Source organism: Silurus aristotelis, assembly GCF_946808225.1.
Source record: "Silurus aristotelis genome assembly, chromosome: 4".
Lineage (NCBI taxonomy): Eukaryota > Metazoa > Chordata > Actinopteri > Siluriformes > Siluridae > Silurus > Silurus aristotelis.
Genome location: NC_139577.1, coordinates 4,643,306 through 4,671,021, shown reverse-complemented (window position 1 = coordinate 4,671,021; position 27,716 = coordinate 4,643,306). Strand labels below are relative to the sequence as shown.

At 37.3% G+C, this 27,716-nt stretch overlaps 1 long non-coding RNA gene across 8 annotated transcripts in view; it reads left to right on the top strand.

The window, feature by feature from the left end:
* The first annotated feature begins 6,600 nt into the window (after positions 1 to 6,600).
* Positions 6,601 to 27,716, top strand: part of LOC310725546 — a 65,890-nt gene continuing 44,774 nt past the window's right edge. For 7 of the 8 annotated variants that reach the window (XR_014533401.1, XR_014533402.1, XR_014533403.1 and 4 more), the window contains exons 1-2: positions 6,601 to 6,652; positions 23,556 to 23,706. This is a non-coding gene — a long non-coding RNA (uncharacterized lncRNA). Of the gene's footprint in view, positions 6,653 to 23,555; positions 23,707 to 25,721; positions 26,485 to 27,716 lie in introns of those variants that run through there. The other variant, XR_014533408.1, reaches the window with a different exon arrangement.

Here is a 27,716-nt window from a genome sequence, read left to right as displayed (position 1 = left end):
TTTGGTCGTGTGTGTATGTGTATATGTATATATGTGTGTGTGTGTGTGTGTGTGTGTGTGTGTGTGTGTGTGTGTGTGTGTGTGTGTGTGTGTACGTATGTATGTATGTATGTATGTATATATATATATATATATATATATATATATATATATATATATATATATATGTATGTGTGTGTGTGTGTGTGTGTGTACGTATATGTGTGTATATATATATATATATATATATATATATATATATATATATATATATATATATATATATATATATATACGTACGTACGTACACACACACACACACACACACATTTATCCATATGAAGAGTTTGCCCAGGCTGCCACACAAATATCTTTTTCTATATAAGAATGTGTTAAAAAAGACCAACATTGCGTTCTCACCGAAACCGACTGTGACGGGCTGATTTTACACAGCATGAATATTTAATACATTAAAACAAACGTTTTGGGATTTTTTTTTATTATTATTTCTTTTTTTTTTTTTTTTTATGCACTTCTCTTCAGCCTTTTGCTTTATGAATCACCTTCATACTAAACATTCCTGTTCCCATGTCAGTCTCGTCTTCCACTTTTTGTGGCCATGTGAGCGAGCAGAATGTATTTGGAGGTGGTCACTTGTTACAGGGTTGTGAGTACGAGTGTCACCTGTTATGTTTACTAGAAAGGGGAGTGTATTTAGCATGACACCCAGCCAACAGGGTTACTACACTGTTTGCTGCAGAACGCATCTGAAACGCTTCCATGCATCCGTTCCTCGGTACGAGCGTTACAACATTGCTGACAGTGCTTCAGTAGCGGATACGGAGGCGCCAACATTTACGGTTGAGCCGTAATTTACAATTTTCACTTTTTGATGTCTGCTCTGAAATTATGAGACACCCGAAAACTGAAAATGTGAAAGTCTATGCACTGAAGTGGAGAGGTTGCGAAGGTCACTGGTAGTTTTGATTCACTGTGAATTTATCCAGTAAAATCTCATCTATGGATCTTGTGAACCAATGGGAAAAAAGTGGGCAGGACTGTGGATTATGGTGGTTAAAAAAACTAGAGAAACTTCTGGAAAAACAAAGACAAATAAGTTATTCCTGGAGAATTGTACAGTCTTGTCCAACAACATGTCCTAGAGAAATGACCTTTCTGCAAGGATTTTCTCTAAGAACATTGGTACCTCGAATTGTTATCACTACGGTCAGTTATTTCTGATGATTCTTAGAGCAGGTTCTAAAATCGTCGTGTTTTCTCTGTACTTGTTATGAACCAATACACCAGAGTGATTCAAGTTACACTACTGAGTATTTAGCCGAACGCTGACTCAAGCATGGCTCATGCTACTAGGGTTGGTCGAAATGTATATTTTAATTGTACAAGGTTTAGGTTTTTATAATATACCATCTACATGTTTCTCTTTCAGATTAGTTTTTTTTTTTTTTTCTGCGAATTTTCATATCTTGAGTGCCGGCTGGTGGAAATGTCAACAACGGATTCCTCCTGTTTCTTTTTTGACAGTTTTTAAGGTGGATCTAAAGTTTGAGTGAAATTTGAATTGTGTTCAGACAACAAAATTTGCATAGATTTTTTTTTTGGTGGTTTTAAAAAACAAAAAAAAAGACTAAGTAATTGGGTTTTTAAATGGCGAATTTAGATCATGTGGGATGTTGACTTATATAAGTTGATCTACACAATCAGAATACAGCATAATTTTTCAATTGGTGGACAAGTTCTAAATCCCAGTGATAACATTTTGATGCTGTGTTTGTTTCCCAAAGACTTTTTAAAAGGTTTGTGCATGTTTCCCGGTTAAACTGTGGCTGTTGGGTCGGACAGCTGTTGGTGTTCTCAGCCATCAACCTGAAGTGAATGCAGTATGGTTACCCCATCATACAGCGTACATATTATTTTTGACCCAATGTCATTCCTAGTGAAGGTGATCTATTAGACTAACAACAAGATTAAAATGTTCGAACAGTATTCAAGGTTAAAAAAAAACAATATTCAAGATTTAAAAAAGTTTTCTTACTATAAGACCACAGTATGCCCTAAATATATTACATGCATTTTTAATTGAGTTTAATTATTAGGCTTATTTATTTAATTATATATAATATGTGTACACACTATATGAGTACACTTTATTGCCAAAAGCATTGGGTCACCTGACCTTTCCTTCTATATGTGCTTCTTTTCCAAACTGTTACAACAAAGCTGGAGGCACTATAGATGCGCTATAATAACATTTTGCATTCACTTGAACTTGGAAACCCAAACCTGTTCCAGCATGGCACTGCCCCTGTGCACAAAGTGAGCTCCTGGAAGATCTGGTTTACATGCTTTGGACAGGAAGATCTTAAGTGGTCTTCTACTGTATAGAGCTCTGATCTCATCCCTACTGAACACCTTTGGGATGAATTGAAACGCTGATGCACCCCAGGTGTTTTCACCTACATCAGTACCTGCCTTTCGTAACACCCTTGTGGCTGATGAAGACAAATATCCATACGCACATGCCAAAATCTAGTGGAACATCTTCCCAGAAGAGTGGAGGAAATTATAAGAGCAAATTGGGAATAAATGTGGAAAGCAATACAAAAATTACATACCGTACTCGTGACCAGGTGAACCAATACTTTTGGACATTTTTATTGTATTTTTTTCTTTTTTAATGCAATATTGGCTTAAATGTGTAACACAATGTTTTATGGAGTGACATGAAATGTGTGTTATGCTTCAAAAAGTTGAAAAGAGTTGCATCTTTCCAGACATGCCATGACAAGATCATAAAGTTGTAACCTACAAATAAGCACCAAGCAAAACATATCTAAAAATATTACATAAAGTGCTATTTTCAGAAATCGTACTGTTAGCACATCGTAGTCGGCTAAACACTTAACACTTCAAATATCAACACACCCCTTAAATGTCATAACATTCTCATTTATTTAAACGCAACATATTGACGGATACGGATGCCATTTGTTTTTTCAGCTGTACACTTTGTGTATTTTTGGAAAAGAAACGTATCCACACATTCGCAAAAATAATACTCCCTTAAACAGAATGGATGTAATCATTAATGAAATTAGTAATTAATATTGTGGTCAAACTAATAGCACGAATGTTCTGAATGAACAAACAAGTATTAAACAGAGCAGTGTGTTTATTACAGCGCTTTAACCTCCACTTTAATGTTGTATGAAAGCTGGGAATCTGATTTATCGGATTTAATTCCATTATCACAGACACTGGGGAAATCAGAGAGATAAAAAAAATAAATCTGAACATGATCTGAAATGAAGCCGAGCCAAACAGCACAGCTTCACGTATGGTTTCCGTATTACGTTTTTGCACACTTCATTCGTGCCACCTGCAGTGTTACATTCTTTTTTTTTCTTTCTTTTTTTTCTTATCGAATTGTGAATGGTGCAAACACCGAGCAGCCAAACTCAGATTTTCTCTGATGTGTACACAATTTTTGAAGACGTTCACAGAAATTTCCACCCGGACGAAAGTTTCAGCTGCTGTCTTCCCCGTGTCTGTAAAACAGCAGTAGAGCAATCAGTTGTGTGTAAATGTATACAGTACTTCCCTGTACAGTAAATTCTCCTTCTTTCTGTTGTTCTCCAACCTTTTTTATTTATTATGCATCTTGGTACAGAGCTGCTGTTTTATACTTTGAATGTGTGAGAAAACATGTCAGTTTCTACTCGCAAATGATGCTTTCGGTTCTGTCCACTTGGCCGTATGTAATGTACCATGTAATGTATCATAAAAAAAAAAACACGTGTCACATACGCAGCATAAAAGAAACGTCCCGTTCGTAACGCTGGATCTGAAACGAGGGCTTTTTCTTTCTTCCGTTTGTTTGTTCCTATTGTTGTGTAGTCTGTATGTATAATGTATATGTATGAAGAGTCTACACATGTGATGTCACATCCATAACTGTGCCACCTGGGGAATAAAACTGAACACGATGCAGTGGTGTAGGAAAATAATCAACCACAGCATGTGTTTAAGTCCATCTCAAATCACAGCAATTTCCTGTTTATTCCTGAACAAAATGTTTTTTTTATCTAATAATAGTTACATGCAATGTTATGAAAAGACTGTACTCGTTATCACAGCTTCATTAAAAATCTTTTTTTTTTTATTTACTTTTTTTTTCTTGCAGCATTTTTACTAAGTGCTTACACTGGAGATTCCTTCCAAAAATATAAAATAAACATCCTATAATAAAAAATGTCACCCTATCTTACTAATATGCTGTTTTAAACAATTTATGCTGAATGTCTGCTATACAAGTCCTTATTGCCATAAACTTGATGAAAGACTGTAAAAAAATTCTTTAACCCTTTCTGGCCAATATGAATCCAGAAATTGGCAGTGCTGTGTCATAAATATGTACATGAATGTTAAATATGGATTGGTGTGCACCCCGAGTCATGTGACTCCGAAACTGTGACGGAAATGTTTGATTATTTCAATATTTAAAATGTTTGTGTATCGTGCGATTAAATTATGAGGATTTCAATCGCAATTACATTCTAAAAGCGAGAAACTCGCCACAGGAAATGACTTTTAATGAACTACAAACTGGTTCAGTGATCCATACGTCTGAGCAGTTTATACACTCGCACCAGCCATTTAATTCATTCAATTATTTTATTGAAATGGAAAATTCATGTTTAAATGTTTACCAGTTTCTGAACACGCCATGTCTTTGTAATTCATATTTTGTCATTCGTTTATTTTTTCCTACCTATAGATGCTTTGTAATGATGGTTAATAAGATAAATGTTGCTACCGGTCCTGTTGCTACTATAAAGGCCTGTTACAAAAACGAATTGTACTCGTATTTGTATAGCATTTTCCACATCCCACTTTCCGTGCATAAATATGAAAACGTTGCTTTGGACATGTGGAAATCACAACGCATTGCATCAACTTGACATGTTCTATTGCCTTATGAAACTCCGCTTGTTTTTGTTTTATATTAATTTCCATTTCTTTTAAGATGCACTTAAAAGATACGGATAAGGTACTGTGATTGAACTTCACTGTTATTACATTAATCTCATTCAGTGTATAACTTCCTGCAAATGACATCCTAATCGTATTTGCTGATTCAGTGCTGATTTTGTGAGTCGTTTCGAAAGCGTGTTTTATTTCCCGGATTGTTTTTTTTTACATTTTTAAACACTCAAAATATAAATCCTATAAATTCCAATTGTGTACAGTATGTGACACTATTAGAGTAGAATGTCAATTTTTTTTACTGTTTTTTTTTTTTTTTTTTTTGCTTTTTTAAAAAAATATAAATTCAAGTATCACACATTTATGTATGACCGCTCCCATCTTAAATTTCTCCCCCATATTCTAGGCACATGGCATGAACAAGAACAACGAAAAAGGGAGTGTAAAGGAAGCATATGATTGTACCATTCTTTTCAATAAACACCCTGTACTTTTTAAAGCCTGTGTATCATCTCATTTCTCACCTATGTTTTAACAAGTATTTACAAATGAAGGAGTTGCTGTTAGAGGAACATAAGCACTGTTGGTGTAAAGCAAATGTACTGTTACTACCCTAATGTTGATATTTAATACAGAATTGGTTTAGTAGTTTTATTTATTAATAATTTACATTGTATTTGTATAGCGCTTTTAACAATAGACACTGTCCAAAAGCAGCTTTTCAGTAATAGACCACAAATATAAATTAATAAAATAGTCCTTATAGGTTTATCCTTAAATACGAGCCAGTGGTGACAGTGGTAAGGAAATACTCCCTAGATAGTTATGACAGAATGAGGTGGAACTCATGAAAGGAACGAAACCCACCCTCATCTGGATGACACCAAATGTCCATATAATGCCATCGTTGTTGAGGTTATAACTGTTCACTGATGGATGAAGCAAAAACGGTTCCTGTAAGTCTAAGCCATTGTAGAAGATTGTTTATATTATTTATAGTGTTCTCAAGTTGAATTTCGTGACTTCACGAAATGGATCATGGACTTCATGGATCTTTGGACTGAGTAGAGTTAACTGCACTTTTGTGGTCTGACCATCAAACAAGTTAGGGTTTTTGTAGCTATCATGTTTTAGTAGGTATCAAGTCTAGAAGTTATTTAGAGAAAAAAATCGAAAGCACGAAACCTGACTGTTGCAACACACTAACACTGGAGACTCCTTAAAAAATGCAAAATAAACTTTAATTGCAGAAAACTTTACCTTATTCATGATACATTAAATACCAATGCTTTTTTTGAACGTGTTAATATTAGATTTGGATTACAAGTTTACATTATAGATGCCAAAAACAAAAGCCAGAAACGATTTTGCTAATCCAATAATCGCTATTATGATTTCATAAATATCCAAATTATTAATCTATCCCACAGAAGGTGAATCCTAGAGACTCTTTAAGCATGTTTTAACTTTTTAACAGCTTCCTATAAAGTTTTTATTGTTCCGTATTAACTGCATGACGCATGCGCAGCACGCCTTCAGTAATTAAGCACACCTGGCGCTACAGTCACGTGATTGATTCACGCGCCACCGGATGGCTAATTTACAGTAGCTAATTGTTTATGAGGAAAATAAAAAAACTAAATGAAGCTACAAAAAGACGGTAATTGTCAGTGTTTATTTACTTATACATTGTTTCATTTTTGTATTTGAGTTCTCACAATATTCACATGGAGTCCCCAGGGAAGACCTAGGACACGCTGGAGAGACTATGTCTCCCGGCTGGCCTGGGAACGCCTCTGTGTCCCCCCGGAAGAGCTGGAAGAAGTGTCTAGGGAGAGGGAAGTCTGGGCATCTCTGCTTAGACTACTGCCCCCGCGACCCGGCCCCGGATAAGCGGGAGAAGATAAGATAAGATGAGATGAGACAATATTCACATTAATATTTTTATAATTAATATTAGCGGACCCGAGAAGCTGCTGAAGGCTGTGAGATTTTGTCGAGATATGTATATATAATATATATTTCTCACCTTCTTTATTTCCCTTCTTTATATCCCCTTTTGAGGAAGGCTGTGTCAGAATATGAGTAATAAAAGTTAGTTTTATTATTATTCTTTTATTATCAGCTCCGTCTCATTAAGGCTCATGATTGTTAGGAGGAGGTTCCCATGCCTTCTCATATAAAACCACTGGTGTGTCCGGGGAGAAGGTGGCCTGTAACAAGTCCCACCTCATTTACTTAAATGTGAAAGAGAAGTGAAGGAACGGAGCGCCATTCTTCTTTTCTTCTTGTTTGCCGTCTCGGCTTTTTCTATCCCTCAGGCAGCTGTGTGGATAAAAAGGCAGACTACGGAGGAGTCTATTGATACACCATTCTCTTTCTTTTTCTCTGTCGAAAGAAAAACCCAAACCTCCGAGTCTTTAACAGCTCCTCCGGTCCGCTCCGCGAACGCTTGAAACAAAGCTCCGTGTGTGTGAGGAGACAGAGAGAGAAAGACAGAGCCGTCTTCTCCTTTCACACACACGCAGCGCTATTTGTTCTGAAGAGCGGATTAAGAACAAGGCGAGCCCCTAATTGGGCTGTTGCTGGACCCCGAACAACGTTTAAATATCTCCGGGTTGATAAATCCACTCTAAAGCAGTGATCCAGGTCCTGCTCCGATACTTAGTGCTTTAACACCATTATCCCGGTGAGACTGTAGAGGTTTGTGAGCCGCGCTGACGTCACAAATCACCAGGTTTACACGTTTAGACTCATTTGCATATTCACCATATCGTCCTGATCATTTGCATATCAAAACACCACTTTTTTTTTTTGAAGACTCTCGAACGTAAAAAAGAGTTGTACTAGAATAGGAAATGAGGTATAACTTGTTTTCCAAAGAACAAAGAAGTGCTTGTTATTCATAGCCTGAAAAGTCCACCAACAATTTATGCATTAAAAAAAACCTAATTAAAATAGGCTTTTTTTTTTTTTTTTTTAACATGGCACAACAGAAAATTGTTGATAGTTTTGAAAATACATGCTAATTATAAAGTTATAACTGGCTAAAATTATGTAAAGGGGTGGAGCTAGTTGTTGCAACATATACATATTTTAACAGTCTTGCTTTTGTTTAATTAAAAATAGTTTTTTTAACATTGTTTGGACATTTCCTCTTCTAAAGCTCATTGTACAATTTTGGGTTCTTCTAGATGAAAGATGATCAACATGAAACAGTCATTGTGATTTCTTTGGTCTTGTCTTCTAAACAGTGGTCCTTTGTGACCAAAGATATCCTGCAAATATTTTCTGACCGTGTCAAGATTTAAGGACTCACAGGAACAGTGTGTTTGCTGCTAGCCAATAAAAATGCAACATAAGATGTTTACTGATCAACACCACAGATCTAATAGTTATTGCAAGTATTCACTTTGACTGTACATTGGATAGGCTTACATTTATGTATGCTTACCTCAAGCTCCCTTTGCAAAACTGATATGCTAAGACGCACCAAAACACGATTCATCTTGCTTTATTAGTTTAAAACTAGTGCATGAGAATGATGTTTTTCTCTTCTATACAAATTTGTGTGGATTTAATAGTTGAAATCATCATACAATCTGCATACACGTGGCACAGTGTCATTTGTAATTTGTAATATTCTTATACGTTTGCTGAACCCACAGTCTGTGGAAGGCACTTTGCTGTGTCTGTTCAACAACAGGTTCCAGTTCACAGTCAACTTCTTAAAGAAACTGAAGCCCATGATGGGCGCTTTCTCACAAAGAAGGTCCCAAATGAAACACATATACACTAATGAATGAACACAAATAAGATTATGTTAAATGTCTCTCTCTCTCTCTTTGCACTGTTTTCTCTCTCTCAGATCTGTTTCTGGATAGAGGAACCCATTTTGAGGAGGGTGTGTGAGTGCAGGTGCTGACTAAGGGCCCAAACCATAAAGAGGACCGAGATGCCTAGAAAACTCGCTTGAGTTCGTTGATATGAACACACTGTGGGGGTAAGTGGAAAGTGTGCACGTGTAATGCAAGTGGGTAATAGAATGTCTTGACTAGCTCATTAAAAGTTTCACACTTGCAGAGTACTGTTTGAACTGAACAAAGAAATCAGTCACAGTGCAAAGAAATGCAGAGATTGGCCCATAAATCTAGGTGTTAAACAGCACCCCTGATCTATTTCCCGTGTTCTTGGAACCGTAGTTCCAGCGTTACTAACGTTTTCCACACTGCCAAATCTGCCAATTTAATTGGCTTTCATATAAATGAAGTGTATCAACCAAGAATACATTGTCTGATGTTTACTTGTTTAGATCTGATAAGAGATAAATGTTGCTACAATTAAAAGAAATATACAGAAAGTGATTCATACTTCATTACCTAATCAGATACATGTCAAAAACAGGTACTTTTATGTTTTCACTTATATGCTTAGCAACCTCCTATTTCTCTTTCTTTTGTTTGAGTTGAGCCCTTTTGTTTTGATTAATGGATTCATGAGTCATGGTGCAAGCACCTTTTTTGGTACATTAGGAAACCATTAAGCTCAAATAGTGTACTGATGAGTAACTGATCAACGAGTGGTGTGCAGTGAAGGTGAGGCTAAGTCACTCATTTGTGCAGTATTGCTTTATAAGTGAGATGTATTTTCTTTGCTGGTTTAATGATTTCAAAAAAGTTAGGAGTTTCCCCACAAACCATTGGTTGGAATTACCCCCGAATCTCGGAAAAGGCTGAATAGTCAATAATGACTCCCACTCGCAGCGTTAACACTGATTAAATGAATGGTCCACCTCATAGTGAAGTTAAAGATTGCACGCAAAGGTGCAATGGTTTATGAAGCAAACATTCAATCAGTTGTACATTAATTATCCTTGAGAGAGGACATGAAATAAAGACCAAAATTTCTCTTGTTCTTTGTTGTTTTTGGTCAGTATTCAGTTCTGAGTCTGCAAGATGTCCCTCCTGTTCAGAGTAAAAAATTAATCATGTTTTTTTGTGTCTGTCCATTTCATGAATTAGCAATGGCTGACGCTCAAAGTGGACACTCCGGGTTTTGTGTCACCCATTCTTTGGTGTCCTAATTGAAACATTTACAATAACATTTACACATCAATTGATTGAAACTCGGCTTCTAGGTGTCACGTCTTATGATATTTAGTGAAATGTGATCCAGTTGCACGATGGTCGGCAGGCGTGCCTTTTAAATATGGCTGCCTTTTAAATATGAATGGGCGTCATGGCTTCAATGTCGCCCAGCACGCGTCCTTTGAGAGAGAAAAAAGTGAAATCCAGCAGATGGATGATCCACTTTGGAGCATGAATGCAGGGGTGTGTCGAGCCCACCGCTCCTTACTAGACTAAACATGACTCTGCACACGCCAGGTGTCGAGGTTAAAGCCCTAAGGCGGACAGTACGCTAATATTAGGAAGCGCGTGGTTTATGGTGTTGTGTTCAACCAGGTGTCAAACGAGCCGAACCCGAGAGGACAGAATCTCCATCAAGCTTTATTGTGTGGCTTATTATGTGCTTAATTGCTGCCACGTGCCATAGAGCAGGTGGATAAAAACCAGGTGACAGTCTAAGGTGCTGAAACAAGAGAAATGCCGTGGTCGAGGCTGCTCTTCAGGTCAAAGGACACTTAAATTCAAATTGCACGAAAAGTATAAAGAATAACTAAAAGAGTCGTAGTAAGATTACCACAATTTTTGTCCAATATGGCCAAAGTCAGAATCGTTGGTTTATGACCATAAATGAAGAAGTGATGTTAAAATGATCAATAAATTAGGCAATTATCAATCAGTCATGGGTGTTTCCCATCCAAGAGGTACAGAATGCTGCACCAAGCAATAAATGCTACATGACTATTGATGAACTTCCATGAATGTTGGGTTGTAATAAAAGGTAAAGGTCCTCTGGAGACTTTATTTGACACTGGGTTCATTTTACCATCAGTGTCTTTATCATCCTGTCTGGTGAACACTGCATCCCCTGCTGAGTGTCATCTGACTGCCCTGTCCTGACGTTTCATCTGCCTCTTCCTCCTTTCTCTCTTTTTTCAGCACAGTCACTTGTCTACAGCCGGCACATCACCCTGAAGCGATGAAAAGTGATCAGGCTTCCTGACACAAATGTTTTCACACCCTGTCTCGTAATTCTTTTCCTAAGGAAAGAATTCCAGGTTTGTGAGGTGTTATGAACAGGCTCAATTGGCAAAAGAAAAAGCCTGTTAACAGTGATTGCAGTCAAAGCTCAAACCTTGTAGCCACCCTCACTATTGTTTCATCAACACTCTGATAAACAGAAGTATGCTTTATAACGTGTTAGTGGTGTTTGTCAATCATCTACATTTAATTAGGAAACCTTCTGTGGAATCTTTTTAGATGGAGAGGTGAGAAATGTGTAAAGGCCAGAGCTTGGTATCAATACAGTGGAACTTTTAAAATGTGTCACTTTGGGGATTAGTAATTAAGGTAGAGTCTTCCTGTCATCTAAAGCCATTTCGGTACATGATCAGCTCAAGCTAAAAATGTTGTGTTTGGATGAGCACTGAGAGAGCCAATATAAATATACAGTACCTTGTAATTGGAATTAATTTGTGCATGCGAGCTGAGAAAGTGACTCACATGAAAGGCTAGCTGTAAAATATTGACAAGATGCTAGTTAATAAATGAGGCTGATGTTTAGCAAGTCAGCACGTAATCTTTAAAGCTTTTACAGTAGATGCCATGGATAATCTAAAAGCACAGTGACTGAAAAAGCCAAACTATTTAATAGAAAATCAATATTTCTGCACTTCCCGTGGGCTCACCACCTGCAGGAGGGACCGTAAGGGACGGTGCTATGAGGATTGGGCAGCAGTCGGAGGCGGGACTGCTTAGACTGCTGCCCCGTGACCCGAATTACGGATAAGCGGGAGAAAATGAATGAATGATATTTCTGCAGTCACATTATAGTGAAGGGGAACTGACTGACTATATGTATCACTGTTTTGTGGAATCAGTATCACTCGGTTCTGGTGAGCAGTCGACTCATGGCACAGTTGACATGACATCACAGTCTGATTAATTTACTGGTGTTCACAGCCAAATACAACAAAGAATCGCTGTGATAGAGGGACAAGGATGGAAACGAAGCTGTTGAGTGGCATCCCGCCATGTCGTAACAGGCCTTCCTGGAAATGTCAAGTCTTGGAGATGCAAATAATCACTTGATGAATAAGCCACTATAAATATGGGGCAAGTTAGAACATGTCTAGTTAAAAAACATTTTTTCATATGTTCATATGTAGATTCAGAAAGTGTTGTGTAAATAATCTTCCTTACACCACAGCACTGCAGAGATTTTTTTAGTAATGACGGATTTAAAAGTAGTTTATCTTAATGTGCTTAATAATGAGCTTAAGAAGTTATTATCCCTGGGGACTGCTTACTTGTTGTATGATTGTTGTAGGCAACTTATTTTTTTGATTAATGCAAAATGTATTTGTATACATCAAATATTTCTCATATATATGATGATGGCAGGCATTTTATTGGCATTGTGTTATGGATGATGGCGCTTTACAAAAGAAGACTGGCATTGTTGCAGTGTCCCTTGCTGTTGGTTTGCATGTTTTTGTTAGCAGTTTGTTAGAAGAGGAAATAAAGAAGCAGAGAGTAATTGGGCAAATTGATGATGCCATTTTTCATACCAGTGTAACAAAAGCTGAAAAAGCAATGGTTTAAGTATGTGCCTGATTGTGTCGAGTGTAAGGGGTGTTCATGTGTGGTTTTTTTTTTATTTTTTTTTATTTATTTATTTTTTTTGTATGTGACGGAGGTGGGTTTTTTTCTTAAGGTTTCAGTGCCTGTCAGTCCATATCAGCCGTAAATCATATTGTATTGAAACACTTGATCAAATCATATGGATCTTGACATGACTACTCCTAATGCATCTGGAATAAAATACAAAATACCTGGGGGTGTCTCTTTTTGGGAAAATAATCAATGACTCCAGAGCCAACATAGAAAACTGCACCAATAATAATTACTGTAGCATATTTATGAGGCAGAGTGATACCTGCCCCAGTGCACATCAGGTATGTCTTGTAGCAAGGTGTAATTTCCCACCACAGCAAAAGTGGCAAAGTAGAAAGAAGGGAAAAAAAACCTGGATGCCTTCACAAAAGCATTTCTTTATAAACACATGTTTAGAAAAAACGTTTGCTGCACTTTCACAGTTACATGTCTGTGTGGCTTTTGGTTCTGTTAGTGAACTTCAAACATTCATGCAGCAATTTGGACTGAAATTGTGCTTCAAAAATACCAGGCAATGGCAATTAGTGTTATCAACAAACTGCCCCAAGTTGACCACTTGCCTGTGCAAGCTGAGGGACTTTTTTACAAGATATACTGTAGTTTTTTTATAAGTGTATTACTAGTGGCAACTTGCCCTTAAATGTGGTATTACAGATCGGATTTCTGACTATTACATCGCTAGAAAATTGGCTAGCAGCAACATGAAATTCAAAGTATATGGAATTGAGATGCAAGTATTTATTTTATTTACATATTAGTGTTTATTTACCAATAAATAAAAGAATGCCTTAGTATTATTAAGACTTTTCAAATGTTGTATACTGTGTATTTCAAAATCCAGAAAGTTCTCCTTTTCAACAATTGAAAGTGATTGGCTGTTTTCGAAATTTTAATAACATTTAAATAGTTTTTAATTAGCATGTAAAAGGTTGTTCTAGGCAGTAAGTGGAATATTAGTAAAATTACTTTTTTCTGTTATCTAGCAAAATCGCTTTAATGAAGCTACATATTTCCTCAATGCCTCTATACACTGTTAAGAGGCTTAAGCTATTAAAGGGCCAAAGTTCAAAATATTGACCTTGGCTTTCATTATATGTGGAGTCTCATGATAAATTGTGCATTTTATAGCAGTTCATTATTTGATAATGAGCTCCTGGAAAGTAAGTGCTTTTGATACAGTTTTTTTTCCCCCACAATTGTGAATTTTTAGTCTTCTAATCTGCTCTGTCAGTATGAATACCAGTTCACCTCTATTACCTCTCATTACGTATTAAACCTTTAACAGTCAATCTCATGCGAATACTGCAGGCATATAGGTGTCAGGGTGCTTAATGTAATTTCACTCTAATCCCTCATCCTCTCTGCAGATGATACAACAGGAGATATGATTTTACCAAGATCTAGTTTTACATTCAATGCTGCCAGTTCAAAATGAGGAGTAATTAGAGTGGTTTTATAGATAGAGTTGAATTGTGGGAAAAAGAGAGTGGAATAAGGATTTAAGGGATTTCTGATAATTATTTTCTTTTTAAATAGCGAGCTATGTATATTAAATATTTTTTAAAGACTCTTCAATTAATTTAAAGAATACAAAGTTTGATGTACATACAGGTTTTCAATATCTTGAGTGGAAAAACTTAGAATTACAGATATATTTGTTTGGTAAAAAGCACTGAAAGTTGAGACTCCCACCAAAATTGTTAAATTAACATCTTTTTTTTATTTTTTTCCCCCATCTTTAATGAGTGTAATATAATACTTACTCTACTTTTGTCTTGGCATTGCTGCCCAGGTTTAACAGCTGGAGTAACTTTAGTGAACTCTCCAGCTGTTTAACAGCCGCTAGTTGTGAGTGTTTTTCTGCTCCTGATTGCAAGGATTAATTGTCTTATTTATTGTTGCGTTGCGTCTTCGTCATTAAGCTGACGTGCACCATTATTAGTGCTAAATGCATGGATTTAAATTTAATCACTACTTTCTGCGATGCTTAGAATAAAAAGTGCCTCTGCTCCTCTCTGATGAAAATCAGGGTCACTAAAGGAGGCACCCGCTTTGTTTCTGTCATTAAGGAGATGGAGCAATTAACCAAGTGACCAATTAATTATAATGCTGTAATCTACAGAAATGACGTTCTGCAGAGATGTGCTGCACCACACACGGGATTTAACAAAGACTTCTTAATCAAATTAATCTCAGATAAACAAACGGAATAAAAGAGCTTCCAGTCAGATTTATACCGGTATTAAAAAATAAAAAGGGTAATTAGCATTAAACGTCTCTTTCTGTTCCCTCAGTCCCTCTGTGCTCCCTATGGCTCTCACTCTTTTCATCGCACGCTTCTCTCCGGCTCTCTAATTTTAATGTCTTTTGCACATTTTATGATTATGTCTTTAGTTCTTTCTAGCTTTTTCTTCATATCTGTCTCACTATCTCCCTATATTTCTCTCTATCAGTTTTTTCTAAAGCTGTCATTTTTAGCTCTGTTCTCTCTTTCCTTCACTGTCTTCATCTTCCTATCTCCCTATTTTTACATCTGTCTTTTTGATTATTCTCATTTTCTAAACCTGTCACTCTCCTCTGCTCTACATCACTCCTTTTATCACTTTTCAATCTCCTCGGTAACACTTTCAAAAAATTTTCCTGTATCACTCACTCTTTCTCTGTTTATTTTTTATCTCTTTCTCTGCTCTTTCATTCTTAGATTTTCTTTCTTATTCACTCACTCGTGCTTGCCTTTACCCTCCACACTCTCTACACTGGACATTGTCTATACGTTTAGATCTCATTTTTGTTTCCATAAAGAGTCATCAGTGTCAGTAGTTTGTATCAGTTAAAGACTTTCTGATATGGGAAAATCTCCAGCATTGAGGAGTTTAAACTTTCCTGTCAGCTTTAAAAATGTTTTATTATCTTCATGGCAGAGACAACATGAAAACCATGGTCAGGGAATGACATTTATAGCTGCTACAACATAACTGACAAAGGTAATGTAAGTGGAAGTTAAAAATAAATAAATAAAATATCATTAGCCACCTTATTGTTGATTGTTTTTTTTCTTAAGCTTCCTAACAGCACATTTATGTTTGGCTGTTTGGTTACTGATAGCTCAGACTAACAGCTAGATGCTACTTTCGAATATCTAATACATTTCTATTTGAAAGAACTTACTTCTATTAAAATTCTTTCTATGCCGAAAGGACTGGTACATTGATTGATTTAGTGGCACATTTTGTCTAGAGATCTGGTGTTAATTTAAATCTCTGCTCTTAACCAATCAATTTCTCATCTCCATTGCTCCACTAATGAGACTCTTAGAAAAGACTTTATAAAGCTCATCATTTTCTCCACTCCCACTTACATACTCTTGTAAGCAGTCTGAACGTTTGACGTGAAAGATGTTCAATTCCTAACGAGCCCAGAGGCTTTCACATGCCCTGCAAACAAGCCAAGGTTTATTTTATAAACATGCGAAAGACGGGAGATAATGACCGAACACTTCTCAAAACATCCCAGGAACTGTGTTCCCCGGCCCTTTCCCCTCTCCATATGTTCTCATTAGGCTCTTTGGGATGGAAAGTATCCAGTGTTTATTGAGGGTCATATGGCTTTGAATGTTCTCGACCGCCTCATCCTCGTTTTATTTTTTTATTTTATTTTTTTTAGTTTTTTCCTCCCAGGACATTTTCCAAAATTTGCAAGTGAAATGAGTATAAGGGTCGACCGAGAGAAAGTACTCGCACAGGTGGCTCGATTTGAAGCAGTATTTATTTATTTTTTTGCTTTTAATACCATTAGGACGGCAGACAGTTTCAAAGAGAGACTCTGTTCTAGTTGGGAAAACATGAGTAATTAATTATGAGGCATCAGTTCTGACACGTCTAGAATTATGTTGTCAGAGTGAGAGAGAGTTTGGAGACATTGATGTCTTCGTCTTGCAGAGGTAATTGGTGCCTGTCAGTCACATACAGGAGTCTAGTGGACTGTAGGAATACACCTGCATAGAAATGCTGGAATAAGAGGCCAGCACCAATAAATGTGTCATTAGTTCCCTCAAGAAACATAAGACCGTGAGATCATGCGATCCAGTACCAGGCTTTTAAACGTCCTTACGTAACTTCCACTTTTTACTCATCTAATCAAACCAGTTCATCACCAAGTTGGGTGTTTATTTTAGAAAAACACACATAATCTGTCAGAAGACCAATAACATACAGCTATTTTTATTTATTTTATAACTAAAAACTGTTGATATGGTGTACATTTTGTATTGGTCAACAAATTTTCCTCAGAAAAGTAATTAATTTTAGGGAACTCATCGTATAACAGTGCACTCCCTTCCTGATTTAGTCCTTCTGTTGACAACAAATTATAATGCATATAATACATAATTATGTAATGTATTAAAAAGAGTGCATATGTAAAGTAATAAATATTTAAAACGGTAATTTTAATGGTAATGGTAATTATTTTAGAGGAAGAGTGTATATGTGGTATTGAGTGTGGTGTTTGTGAGTGCGTGTGTGTGTGTGTGTGTGTGTGTTTAAGGTGGAATGCTAGTGCTATGCCTCCGTTTGATTATTGAGGAGAACAATAGAGCTCTTGTGGTCGCTCTCGCGCTCCACTCTGCTCGGTTCTGCTCCGTCGAGTCACAGGGCTTTCCGTGTTCCTGACTTACACTCATCCGAAACTGCCTATCTCTCTCTCGCTGTCTCATTACCCCATCTCTACCCCAGCCTCTATCCCTTCCTCCTTGCGTCCTATCTGCCCTTATTTGCGTCTCCATGCCTTCCTCCTTTCACTCAAGGCCCATTCCTGCCTCATGCCTCGTGCTCGTATGTCCTGATAAGCCCAGGGACGTCGCTTTCCTAATGGAGTGTCTCTTAATCACCTCATAGCAGCAAAGAAAGTATCTTTTACGTGGCCGAAAAAATGTCATGCATTATGCATTACGATCTTGTCTGATTGAAATATATACAGTAACAAAAAAAAGTCTGCGCTTCAGTTTTAGGTCATCAGCTACCAACAGGTGGTACAAAACAATCAGTAGTCAGTATTCAAGGAATCTGAAATCGAACTTCTGTTTTAATGTAGAAAGTAAAAAAAATAAAAAAATACATATAATTGGCTCATAGGCCCTGAGTTTGTTATCCTACATTTCTCAATTTTTTATAAATATTATTTTACTACACAATTATAATCACTCAAATTTAATTTATTTTTTAATGCAATAGTTTTTCAGGCCCAAAAGCCTCAATTAAATTAAAATAAAAACTCATTGATTTTTTTTAATTATTATTATTAATTGAATTGGGATTTTTTTTTTTTTTTTTTTATTTTGTGTTGAAGTCTGTCCCAAGAAAAATAACAGCGCCTCTGTGTAATGTGCAAAAATGTTGACCTTACCACAGTGAGAAAGTTTTAGCTTTACTCCAACTGTTACAAATCACTGACACGGGAGACGTCTTACACAAAACTTCAACAGTTCGTTTTTCTTCGTATAACAGCAGGACATTTTTTTATTACAGGGGTTTAAATTATGTGGCACATTAAATGATTAAGAAGGGACTGTTATTAGTGAAATTATACTGCATTCGAATGAGATGCTCATATAAAGCTGTGAGTTGAATTGCAGCCAGAACTATTGTCCGAGTCACTGCTAAACTATCGACAGCTTTTGAGAGAACTTTTTTGAGCAACAGAGCTGCTCTTCTGTTGCATATATGATTTATCATGTCTGCATGTACACCTTATGTAGTGAGCATATACCTGTATTTTTTCTGTTATAGGAACACATTGCTATATGCTACACGCATGCTCACAGTGCTTTACAGACCTTCACAACCTCGTGCACGCATCAAGACATCACGACACATATGGACTAGCACACATAAGCACAAGTACTCTCTTCTCTTCAAATAAACACGCTCCCTCTTTCTCTCACACACACACTCAATGAATGCCATGCAGCATGAATGGCCTGCTTTTTTAGCTGGCAGCATTTGCCGATCAGGCCGCGGAGAGGATGTGTTTCTCTTTCATTAACGCGATGAGCTCAGCACTGTGTCCAAGAGCACACAATAACCTCCAGAGTTTGACCTCTGCACACACCCATGTCTGCCTCTCTCTACTCTAACTCCAACTATACATCGACCACTCATCATCTCTCCATTTCTCTGTAGTGTACAGTCATTTTTGCCCTAATGCGAGCCCAAGTTTCAACTCCTCACAATAAACAGAGACAGAAGTAGTCCCTTGTTTTATTTTTTTTCCTCCTCCTTTCACACACTTTCTGTCAAAGAAGACAAATAATTACCAAACACTAATTATGCACTGCTTGCAATGGGTTAGAGTTGGTAGAACATAGTTAACTATACTATAGAAAGATGCACTGTGTACTGTTGGAAAATAAATAATGCTGCCACATCAGAGACAAGGACTTAGGTACACTTTTACTGGGAGGGTACAGAAGCTTAAAAAAAATCAAGATTTTCCATTTTAGTGGTTTCTCATGTTCATCCAAAGGACTCTTAAGATGCAATTCGTTTGAAGGAGCTTGCTTCACTGACATTCATTGCTATTCTTTAATCTTTAAAAGATCATGATTGTTGGCAAAGTGCTGTATTAAAAGTGAAATAAAACTTTCAGCTGGTAACAGTGGCTCTTGATTATTATTCTATAAGTACCCACACAGTCATGTTCTCTTCCTGACATAATGCACTGCTCAATTCAGATGTTAGGAGAATCGCTGGATTACATGTGGAAAAAATCTTACAGGATAAAATCTGATTAGGGGGTGGGGTTTTTTACACAACTATATTGTATTTCTTTCTGGAAAATTTACTTCTACACTTTTACTTCCAAAGCACCTACATTGTAAAAGCTGTAATGTCAACATTTATTTTTTTCTCCTCAAAATTATTACCTGTCTTTGAGCTTCCAGAAATACTTTTTATTGCACTCGGGTTTGTTTTAGAGAAATGCAGGTTAAGACAATTGCTTAAAAGGTGTTATGTGCTTAAATGATTTAAAATGATACTATGTATATTCAATTAGTTTGCAAAGTAGAGCTTTAATTAAATGATATAATGGTAAATAAACATTGTTTATTCAATTACAGGAAGATTCACTTTCACAAAAATGCTTCGAAATGTAAAAATCCTGAGTTTACGGATTAAAAGGGGGAAAAAAAAGATTTACGAGGCCTCTTTTGGAGACGGAAGCATTTATTTCAAATCTGTGTAATGAATGTAGCTCTGATCACCCTCTTTTCTCCAACATGACGCCTGAGGCTTACGCCTTTTCCTCCTCTTAATGCCACATGCAGCATCGAGGCAGAAGGAGGCAACAAAAGGCCTGTGAGTCACTTCGTGTCAGCCCTCCTCTCCACTCTGTTTTTCCTCTCCCTCCTTTCCTACAAACACATTATTAATTGGATTTAGATATTTGGAAAATGATCTATTTAATGGGATTACTACTGGTATAATGATCTTATTTGCAAGGGAATGCATCCAGGCTTTTGGGGGCAGGCTTGTACTCTTCACTCCTTGTGTTACTTTGTGTCCCGGCCAGAGAGAGAGAAATAGTTCCGGGGGTTTGTTGTGAAAGACAATCGCAGGCTTAAAACAAATACACATCCGAATGTACATCCGAGGAGATATTACAGTAACAAAGACAGAAATATCCCTCATGGACACGAATAAATTAAATTGAGTAGCACATTAAAGGTTTCACAGCCCATGTATTGTTTTTTCTTTTTGATTCTTGAAAGGTTAGCATCTTGACATGATGCCCATAACAACAACAAAAAAGTCTTCAAATTCATGTGACACACTTAACTAAGCACTTGGACAGTTTCTGCTTAAAAATTCCTCTAATTTATCTCCTTACTTGTATCCAAAATTCAGTCAGTGTACACTAATTCCTTTGGAGTGCACAGCACATTTACTGACATTAACATCTGAATGTGTTTTTTATTTATTTTTTATTTTATATAAATGCGTTTTAAAACACGCTCGATTTGGTACATATGAATGATAGTCCAATGTGATTATGCTAATGGGTCGTAATTTGCATAAAACCACAGGATATTTTTTAAACCCGATTAAAATGACTGAATATTTATGGATTTGTTTCATTTTAATGTGTTAGATTTTAATAAACAAATACGTATGGATTGCTCAGAGGATTTTCCAGTCTGAGCAATAAATGTAATCATTTAATATTCAGAAATTGCTGCACATTTAAATCTTTCTGTTTGTCATGTGTGTGTGTGTGTGTGTGTGTGTGTGTGTGTGTGTGTGTGTGTGTGTGTGTGTGCGTGTGTGTGTGTGTGGGTAATCCTCAGGTCTAGTCTCAAGGTGCATGTGTGTACCCATCCATAAAGGGCAGCCTCACAGGCCTCCATTCACCACATTAATCTGAACACAAGTGTTTTTTTGTGTCACTCCACTCCGATTTTCATCGCCATCAATTTGGTACACAGATTGAATGCGATTCTTGCTATCGAATTCTACACTCGCACGCATACACAGGCGTACACACGTGCCTCGACTCCTCTGACCCATTCCATCTCCTGCTGTGGATTTAAACTGGGTCACAGAATGACTGTAATGTTCTGCTTGTACAGCTTCACTCCAGCCCCTGCGCATTCATATATATATATATAATATACGCAGTCACACACACAATCGTATGTATGGACAGAGAGATTAAACCTGACGTGTTTACATGCAAAATGAAGAGTAAACAAACCTGCGGATGCATTTACAGCTTTCCGTGTGCACACTCCTATAGGTTTATGTGCGACGCATGCATGCATATATTTTGACACCACATAAACACTATAGCGCATTCACAGTCTAGATATGAACACGAGAGAAACAAGCGGCAAATACAAATAAATATACAAATTTCATGGAAGGTTACATATATAGAGAGAGTTTTTTGTGAATGTTTTTTATATAGATAAACTACTAGGTTACATAAAAAAAAATAGATCTTTAATTCCACATCTCATACAGAATATTTATTTGCAAAAATCCTGTTTTTGATATCTCATCATTGTGTCTCAAAACAATGGAAACAAATGCGGAAAAATAGATTGCGCATCTCCCAATGCAGAAACAGATATCCTGATTGATGTATTCTTCTATATTCCTATTATCAGCTCTATTGTATTAGTCCTATTCTCATTGTTTACTTCTGCTGAAACACAACCGCACACTATAGACAAAGGAGAATGTGTGGATAATGCACATAAACGCTTGTGATTCCAGTATGGTTCATCCATTATACATATACATTCCCTCAAATTAAAGCTGACATTTACAGCAGACACTCTACCCTTTAACCTTATCAGCATTTCAGTTCTAACTCAATGTGTTGGAGTACAGAGCCGAAATCGGTGTCGTCGTCCAATTATTTATGAACCCGTGTGTATATGGTTTCTTCCATGCTCTTTGTGACTGAGCCTTAAGATAATACGAGCATTGTTTCAGCCGCATTGTGACTTTAATTTGACTTTAATCACACCCTCTCAAACACTTAGCAACTCTCCAATGTCCATCCAGCCCTGCCCTTTCCTCAAAGGTAATCAAGTCTGGTGAATTAAAGAAGAGAGCGAAGCATTCAGTGCATTTAAACGACAGCATGAATTATTTAAACGTTTCCTTCAGCAGCTTTTAAAGGTGCATTGGAGAATTAACAGGATCATATTTAAAGTAAATGACATTCTGGAGTTCTGACATTATGCCAATCAACCAGCTCGACAGCTCAAATGGCTAGTTAAACCACCTAATTTGACTTGATCCTCTCCTAGCAATGCTGTAAAGTCATTGCAACATTTCTTGTGGTGTTTTTCTCAGCCTTGTGCATATAATAATAAAAAATTAAATAAAAGGTATTAGCGTATTATCCTATGACTGAGTGGCAGAGCAGTGGCTTTTGTACACCTGGAAACATTATAGTATGTAGTAAATATCAGCTATATTAGAAATGACATAATCTGGACAATTGAGTGTCATTTCAAAGAAACCGAACTAAATTTGACTGACAGATAATCGAGAAAAGGTTTCAAGACGTTTCATTTACACTTTAAAGTCTATTATAGATGAGTGCAAAACGTGTGAGACAAATGAAGGCTGAGTTTCATGGAAGTTTCTTCATCACATATGACAAAAGTAGTCAAATAAACAAAAGCGGAGTAGTGTTATGGTTTGTTCAGACCAGAACTACATTATTGCACCTAAAACTGCTGCTTTCAATCAGTCAACACCCTTGTTGATAAATCAACAACATTGTGTTGCAAGATATTCAAATAAAATGCAGTTTAAAGAGTTCAAACTTCCTTTTTTAATAATGATCTAAAGATTCTGTAGCATCTAGAAGTCCACTCTTTGCCTTTAGAACCGCATCTGACCCTGAATTACAGGATGCATGCAGTGCAGTATGTTGTCTTAGTCTTGTCTATGTCAGTTAGTTTGTTTTTGTATTAATCCTTTGCTATCTTGCACACACAAGTAAATACAGGTTGCAAGAGCACACATGAAAAAACAGCTAAGAGAAACCTGTTCCTTTGCTTTTCTTTTTTCTTTTTTTGTCTGTAGTTTTCATCTTGGTGCATTGAGAATCAACGAACAATACAGAACTGTGATTCCCTAATAGTTTTCCAGTAAAGACATAAATTCACTGAAATATACTCATGTTTCGCCTTTTTTCTTTTCCAAACACAACTTAATTGAGTGATGTTGATCCGTTTTCATTCCTTGGCAGGTCCTGCAATGTTTTCTACCTGTATCACGAGGGGATTGAACCTCTGCACTACTGAATGACACAAGCAGCGCTTTCACATGTATTCTTCTGTGAAGTCCCAGCACACACCGAGTAGATCCTAAAACGGCAGCAGACGAGCGTCTCGCAGCAGGTTTGGATGTTGTTCACTTCAACCGTCTTGTATTTCATATTAATCGTCCATCTGACATGTAGAATCCAGTTAAAGCTCTCCACAGGCCGCCTGTATAGAAACGCATGCAGCGATTAAGGCCGCTCAGGGGTGTATGACAAACCACAGCTCTTTCTCGCTCTCTATTATTAATATAGCTGTAGATGGAGCATGCACTGCAGCAGTAAGAGACCTCAGATGTCAGGATTAATGGGTGAAAAGGGTTTTGAGGGGAGTGTGTGTGCTCTGTGATGGCAAGTTTTTTTTTTTTTTTTTTTTTTTTTTTTAAATCACATCTGGGATGAATAACACACTTACACTGACCGTTTTCTCCCATCTGCTACATCTGCAGACGTTGCTTTTTTATAATGAATTCTGAAACGATTTTATAATGATTTTTGAACAGACCTGCTGGGAGGAGTGAATGCTTTCAGCTTGTCCGGAAAAGAATCTCACTAACACTTCAAACAAGATGTGTTTCTCAAATACACTGCCCCTACTGGTGAGAGGAAGAGCTGCAAGCACTTAAAGAACCCAAAATAAAAGAAACAGTATTTGCTTTTTTTCGGTTTACCCCACCTAATGATGCTTTGTTGTTTTGTGTACCAGGCTTCATATTTCATTCTTTTCCCTGTAGATAGTGTTCCTGCGGTTATGTAAACGGTTTGATGTTTTAAACTGAAATGACAGCGTATGCTAAGAATCCGAACCTGGCAGTGTATTGACTTTCTCAGTGACAGAATTAGAATTTGACCCTGGTTTGGCCATCGGGACAACCCGTTTTACATTGTTATTGTATTAGTTTCATTCTTTTCAATGATAAATCTTCGTTCTCGGCAGAATATATTTCACAAAAAACGCCACTCCTGAAAACGCCACCATCCATGTTAAACAGCCTTGTGTTCCTGCAATATAATATTCTAATAGACACTGGGGGTGCTGGGAATGTAAAAAATAACTTAAGCAATGTGGAACTTTTTAAAACAAAATTGCAAACCTCAGAAAGGAAAAATAGGGCTGGTGTTTTAGACTTGACATCAAAAGCATCGTCCTCATGGCAAATTGCTCTGAATCTAACCAAATGCAGCTGTGAGCATCTCTTCTGCTTTATCACAACTTGCAATTTATGACTTCCTAACCAATTGTTCAACAGGTGCCTGTCTGTGTAAACCCAAAGCGAGCATTCAGCATCGGCGAGCACATTAAATGGCATCGCTGCTGCGCTGCACCGCCATCTCCCCCTCTTTTCTTTCTTCCTTCTTTCGCCATAGTTACAATTTTGATGCCGATTTATGAAGTGTCCCGCCGTGAGGTCAGCGGCCTATCTGAGATTTATGAAACAGCCACTGAGAAGGAGTGCAGCAACCCAATCTATCAGCCTTTATTATTGTTGTGACTCTGCAGTTATAACCTTCCTTAAATGCATAACTATCAGTCAACTGAGCAGTGTTTTTTTTTAAGTCAAGAGGCAGGCTATGCACAATCTGCACAGGCGGCATATTTCAGTGTATCTGTGCTGCCTCGCTCAAATGTCTCCTCTTTCCATTTTGAGGCATTGTTGCCAAAGCAACTGAATTTTCACTCTAATTGCTGTAGTTCATCATGGTTTTTTTAGGACTCCTTTAGTGTGTGTAGAATGGAGTATGATTTTTAACATTCAGGAATACATGCAGGTGGGACAGCTTGTGTTTCTCTACAAGCGAAGCTTTTCATAATACATAATAACACGCTTTAAAGCAGCATCGTACACACAGAGCATGCATGCATTTTTACATAAGTGAGAATGCCTCTTGGCATAGCGATCCTCATCAAGCTGATTTTAAATAATGTGATTGCTCATGCAATCTTTTTGATTTACTTGCATATAAATGCTTTTTTGTACAAAAGGATGCCACTTTAAACCAAGATCTCGTGGGCAATCTCACAAGCAAGAATGCCTTTTGGCCAAACAGAGTCATGATCAAGCTGATTTAAATGTACAATCGCTCTTTTTGTAGGAAAGGCTCTGGGTTTGTCAGTGGGCTTCTTCCTGCCCTGCCAGTTTGCAGACTGTTTCTGCCCCAGATTGATGAATAAAGTCATATTCTTGGTTGCGTGGGACGTTCCGCTTGGCATCTGGTGCCGACACGTGGATTAAGCGGAGGCCGTGGCATCGTTGAATAGCAACTCATCGCCATGGCGACAAGTGTCGCTCAGCATCAGGACCACGTTCCAAACATTTGACATTCAAGCTCTCAGAAGGACGTGCGACAAACACGGTGACAAACAGCAGCTTGTTTCCACCTCTCCCTTGCATAGGTTAAATTTTTTTTCTGAAGTAAATTTGGCATGTCTAAAAACTAGGATAATGATGATAAATGTGACAGCCTGAAAAACTAATTACAATTGTCTCACTGCATTCTCCAACGCACGCCTGTATGAAAAACTCATTTAAATCTTCCACAAGTCCAAAAGACAGTCTTGCTCTAAAGCCATTTGGCACACTCACTCACCCAGTTTACATTTCCAGAGGATTAGCAGAAGAGCTTGAAATAATCATGCCAGATGTCTCCTTACACCCAGAAAAAGAGCCTGCCCATTGGGCATTTACGTTTTTATTGTATTTTTTTGTTTTGTGGGTTTTTTTTTTTTGTTGTCTTTTTTTTCTATCACTCTTAAGTGCAAACACTTTAGCACCCTCTGACTGCTTGGCCTCATGTCATGATGTCATGTAAGCAAATTAAACCCCTCTCATGTTTAAGTTTTATGACATCAGTATATTTAATCATCACTCCTGTTTATTTTAGGGGGGGTTTAAATAGTAGTCGCCTAGCCGAGTAGCAGAACAGACTTTTGTCTTGGGGAATGTTTCCAAATAAACCTAATCGAGCACTTAAAAGACCTGTTAGTAATGCGCTTGCAACTCTAAGGGTCTCTATAGACTCATTTTGATCAATATAGAAAATGTTACCTAGCAACTTCTCAGCATGTTTTTGTTTTATGGTTTTTCTTTGGACCTGAAAGATATAGAAATTGCAGGTGGACAAAGAAACATGCACAATTCAGTTTCATGTTGCTGCTTTAATCAGTATGGAACGGTGGTGCAGTGAGCAGCATTGCTATGTCACAGCATAGGGGTTATTTATTTGATGCAGAGGTAAAGCTGTAAACTAAGGGTCAATGACAAAGTCTTCAAGACAGACACATTTTTTTTTTCCAAGAATAAAGATCCTGTTGACTGAATCGTTGTTTATTGTATTTAAATCAACAATAAAGTGTTTGACAGTTGTCACACAATGTTGAATGTAGCTAAAATCGGATAAAAAGTATTGCACTCTAAACATCGGACTGCATCATACCATTTCGTCATTAATTCCTTCCCTAGTTTATCTTAAAGAGGATACACTAATGTTAACATCATGTTAGTGCACTAAAGGAAGTAAAACCATTTTAAGTCATTTTATAATGTGGCAAAATAACAGAACCGAGTTGTAAGTGACAGGTTCCTGCAGTGTGGGACAAATTCGGACAAGGAACTTGTCTAGATCTTCATCTGGAGACTTCCAGACCCATTTTATAGTAGTGTAAATGCGTCTAAAAAGTGGTATTGCGGATACAATAGTTACGTACCACAGAACACCACCGTGCATTAGCAATTGCAATAAAAATGCGAGAAATATCTAAATAAAATGAATGACTCCTCACTTGACCTCTGAAATGCAACCACAAGCCTTTTCTTTTAGTAAATAGAGACATGTGTTTTATCGCTGGACGTGAGTGCTACAATGTTTGTGGGATGGGTGTTTTTTTTTTTTCTCCGCTTTAATGAGTGCGGCAGGAATGCTCTGTCTCCCACATGTCTCAGAGGAAGAGGGAGGGCGGCCATCTTATTGCTGCCACATGTGCAGCGTGCTCTCTCTCTCTTTCTCTTTCTTTCTCTCTCTCTCTCTCTCTCTCTCTCTCTCTCTCTCTCTCTCTCTCTCTCTCTCTCTCTCTAATGCTTTCTCCCTCTC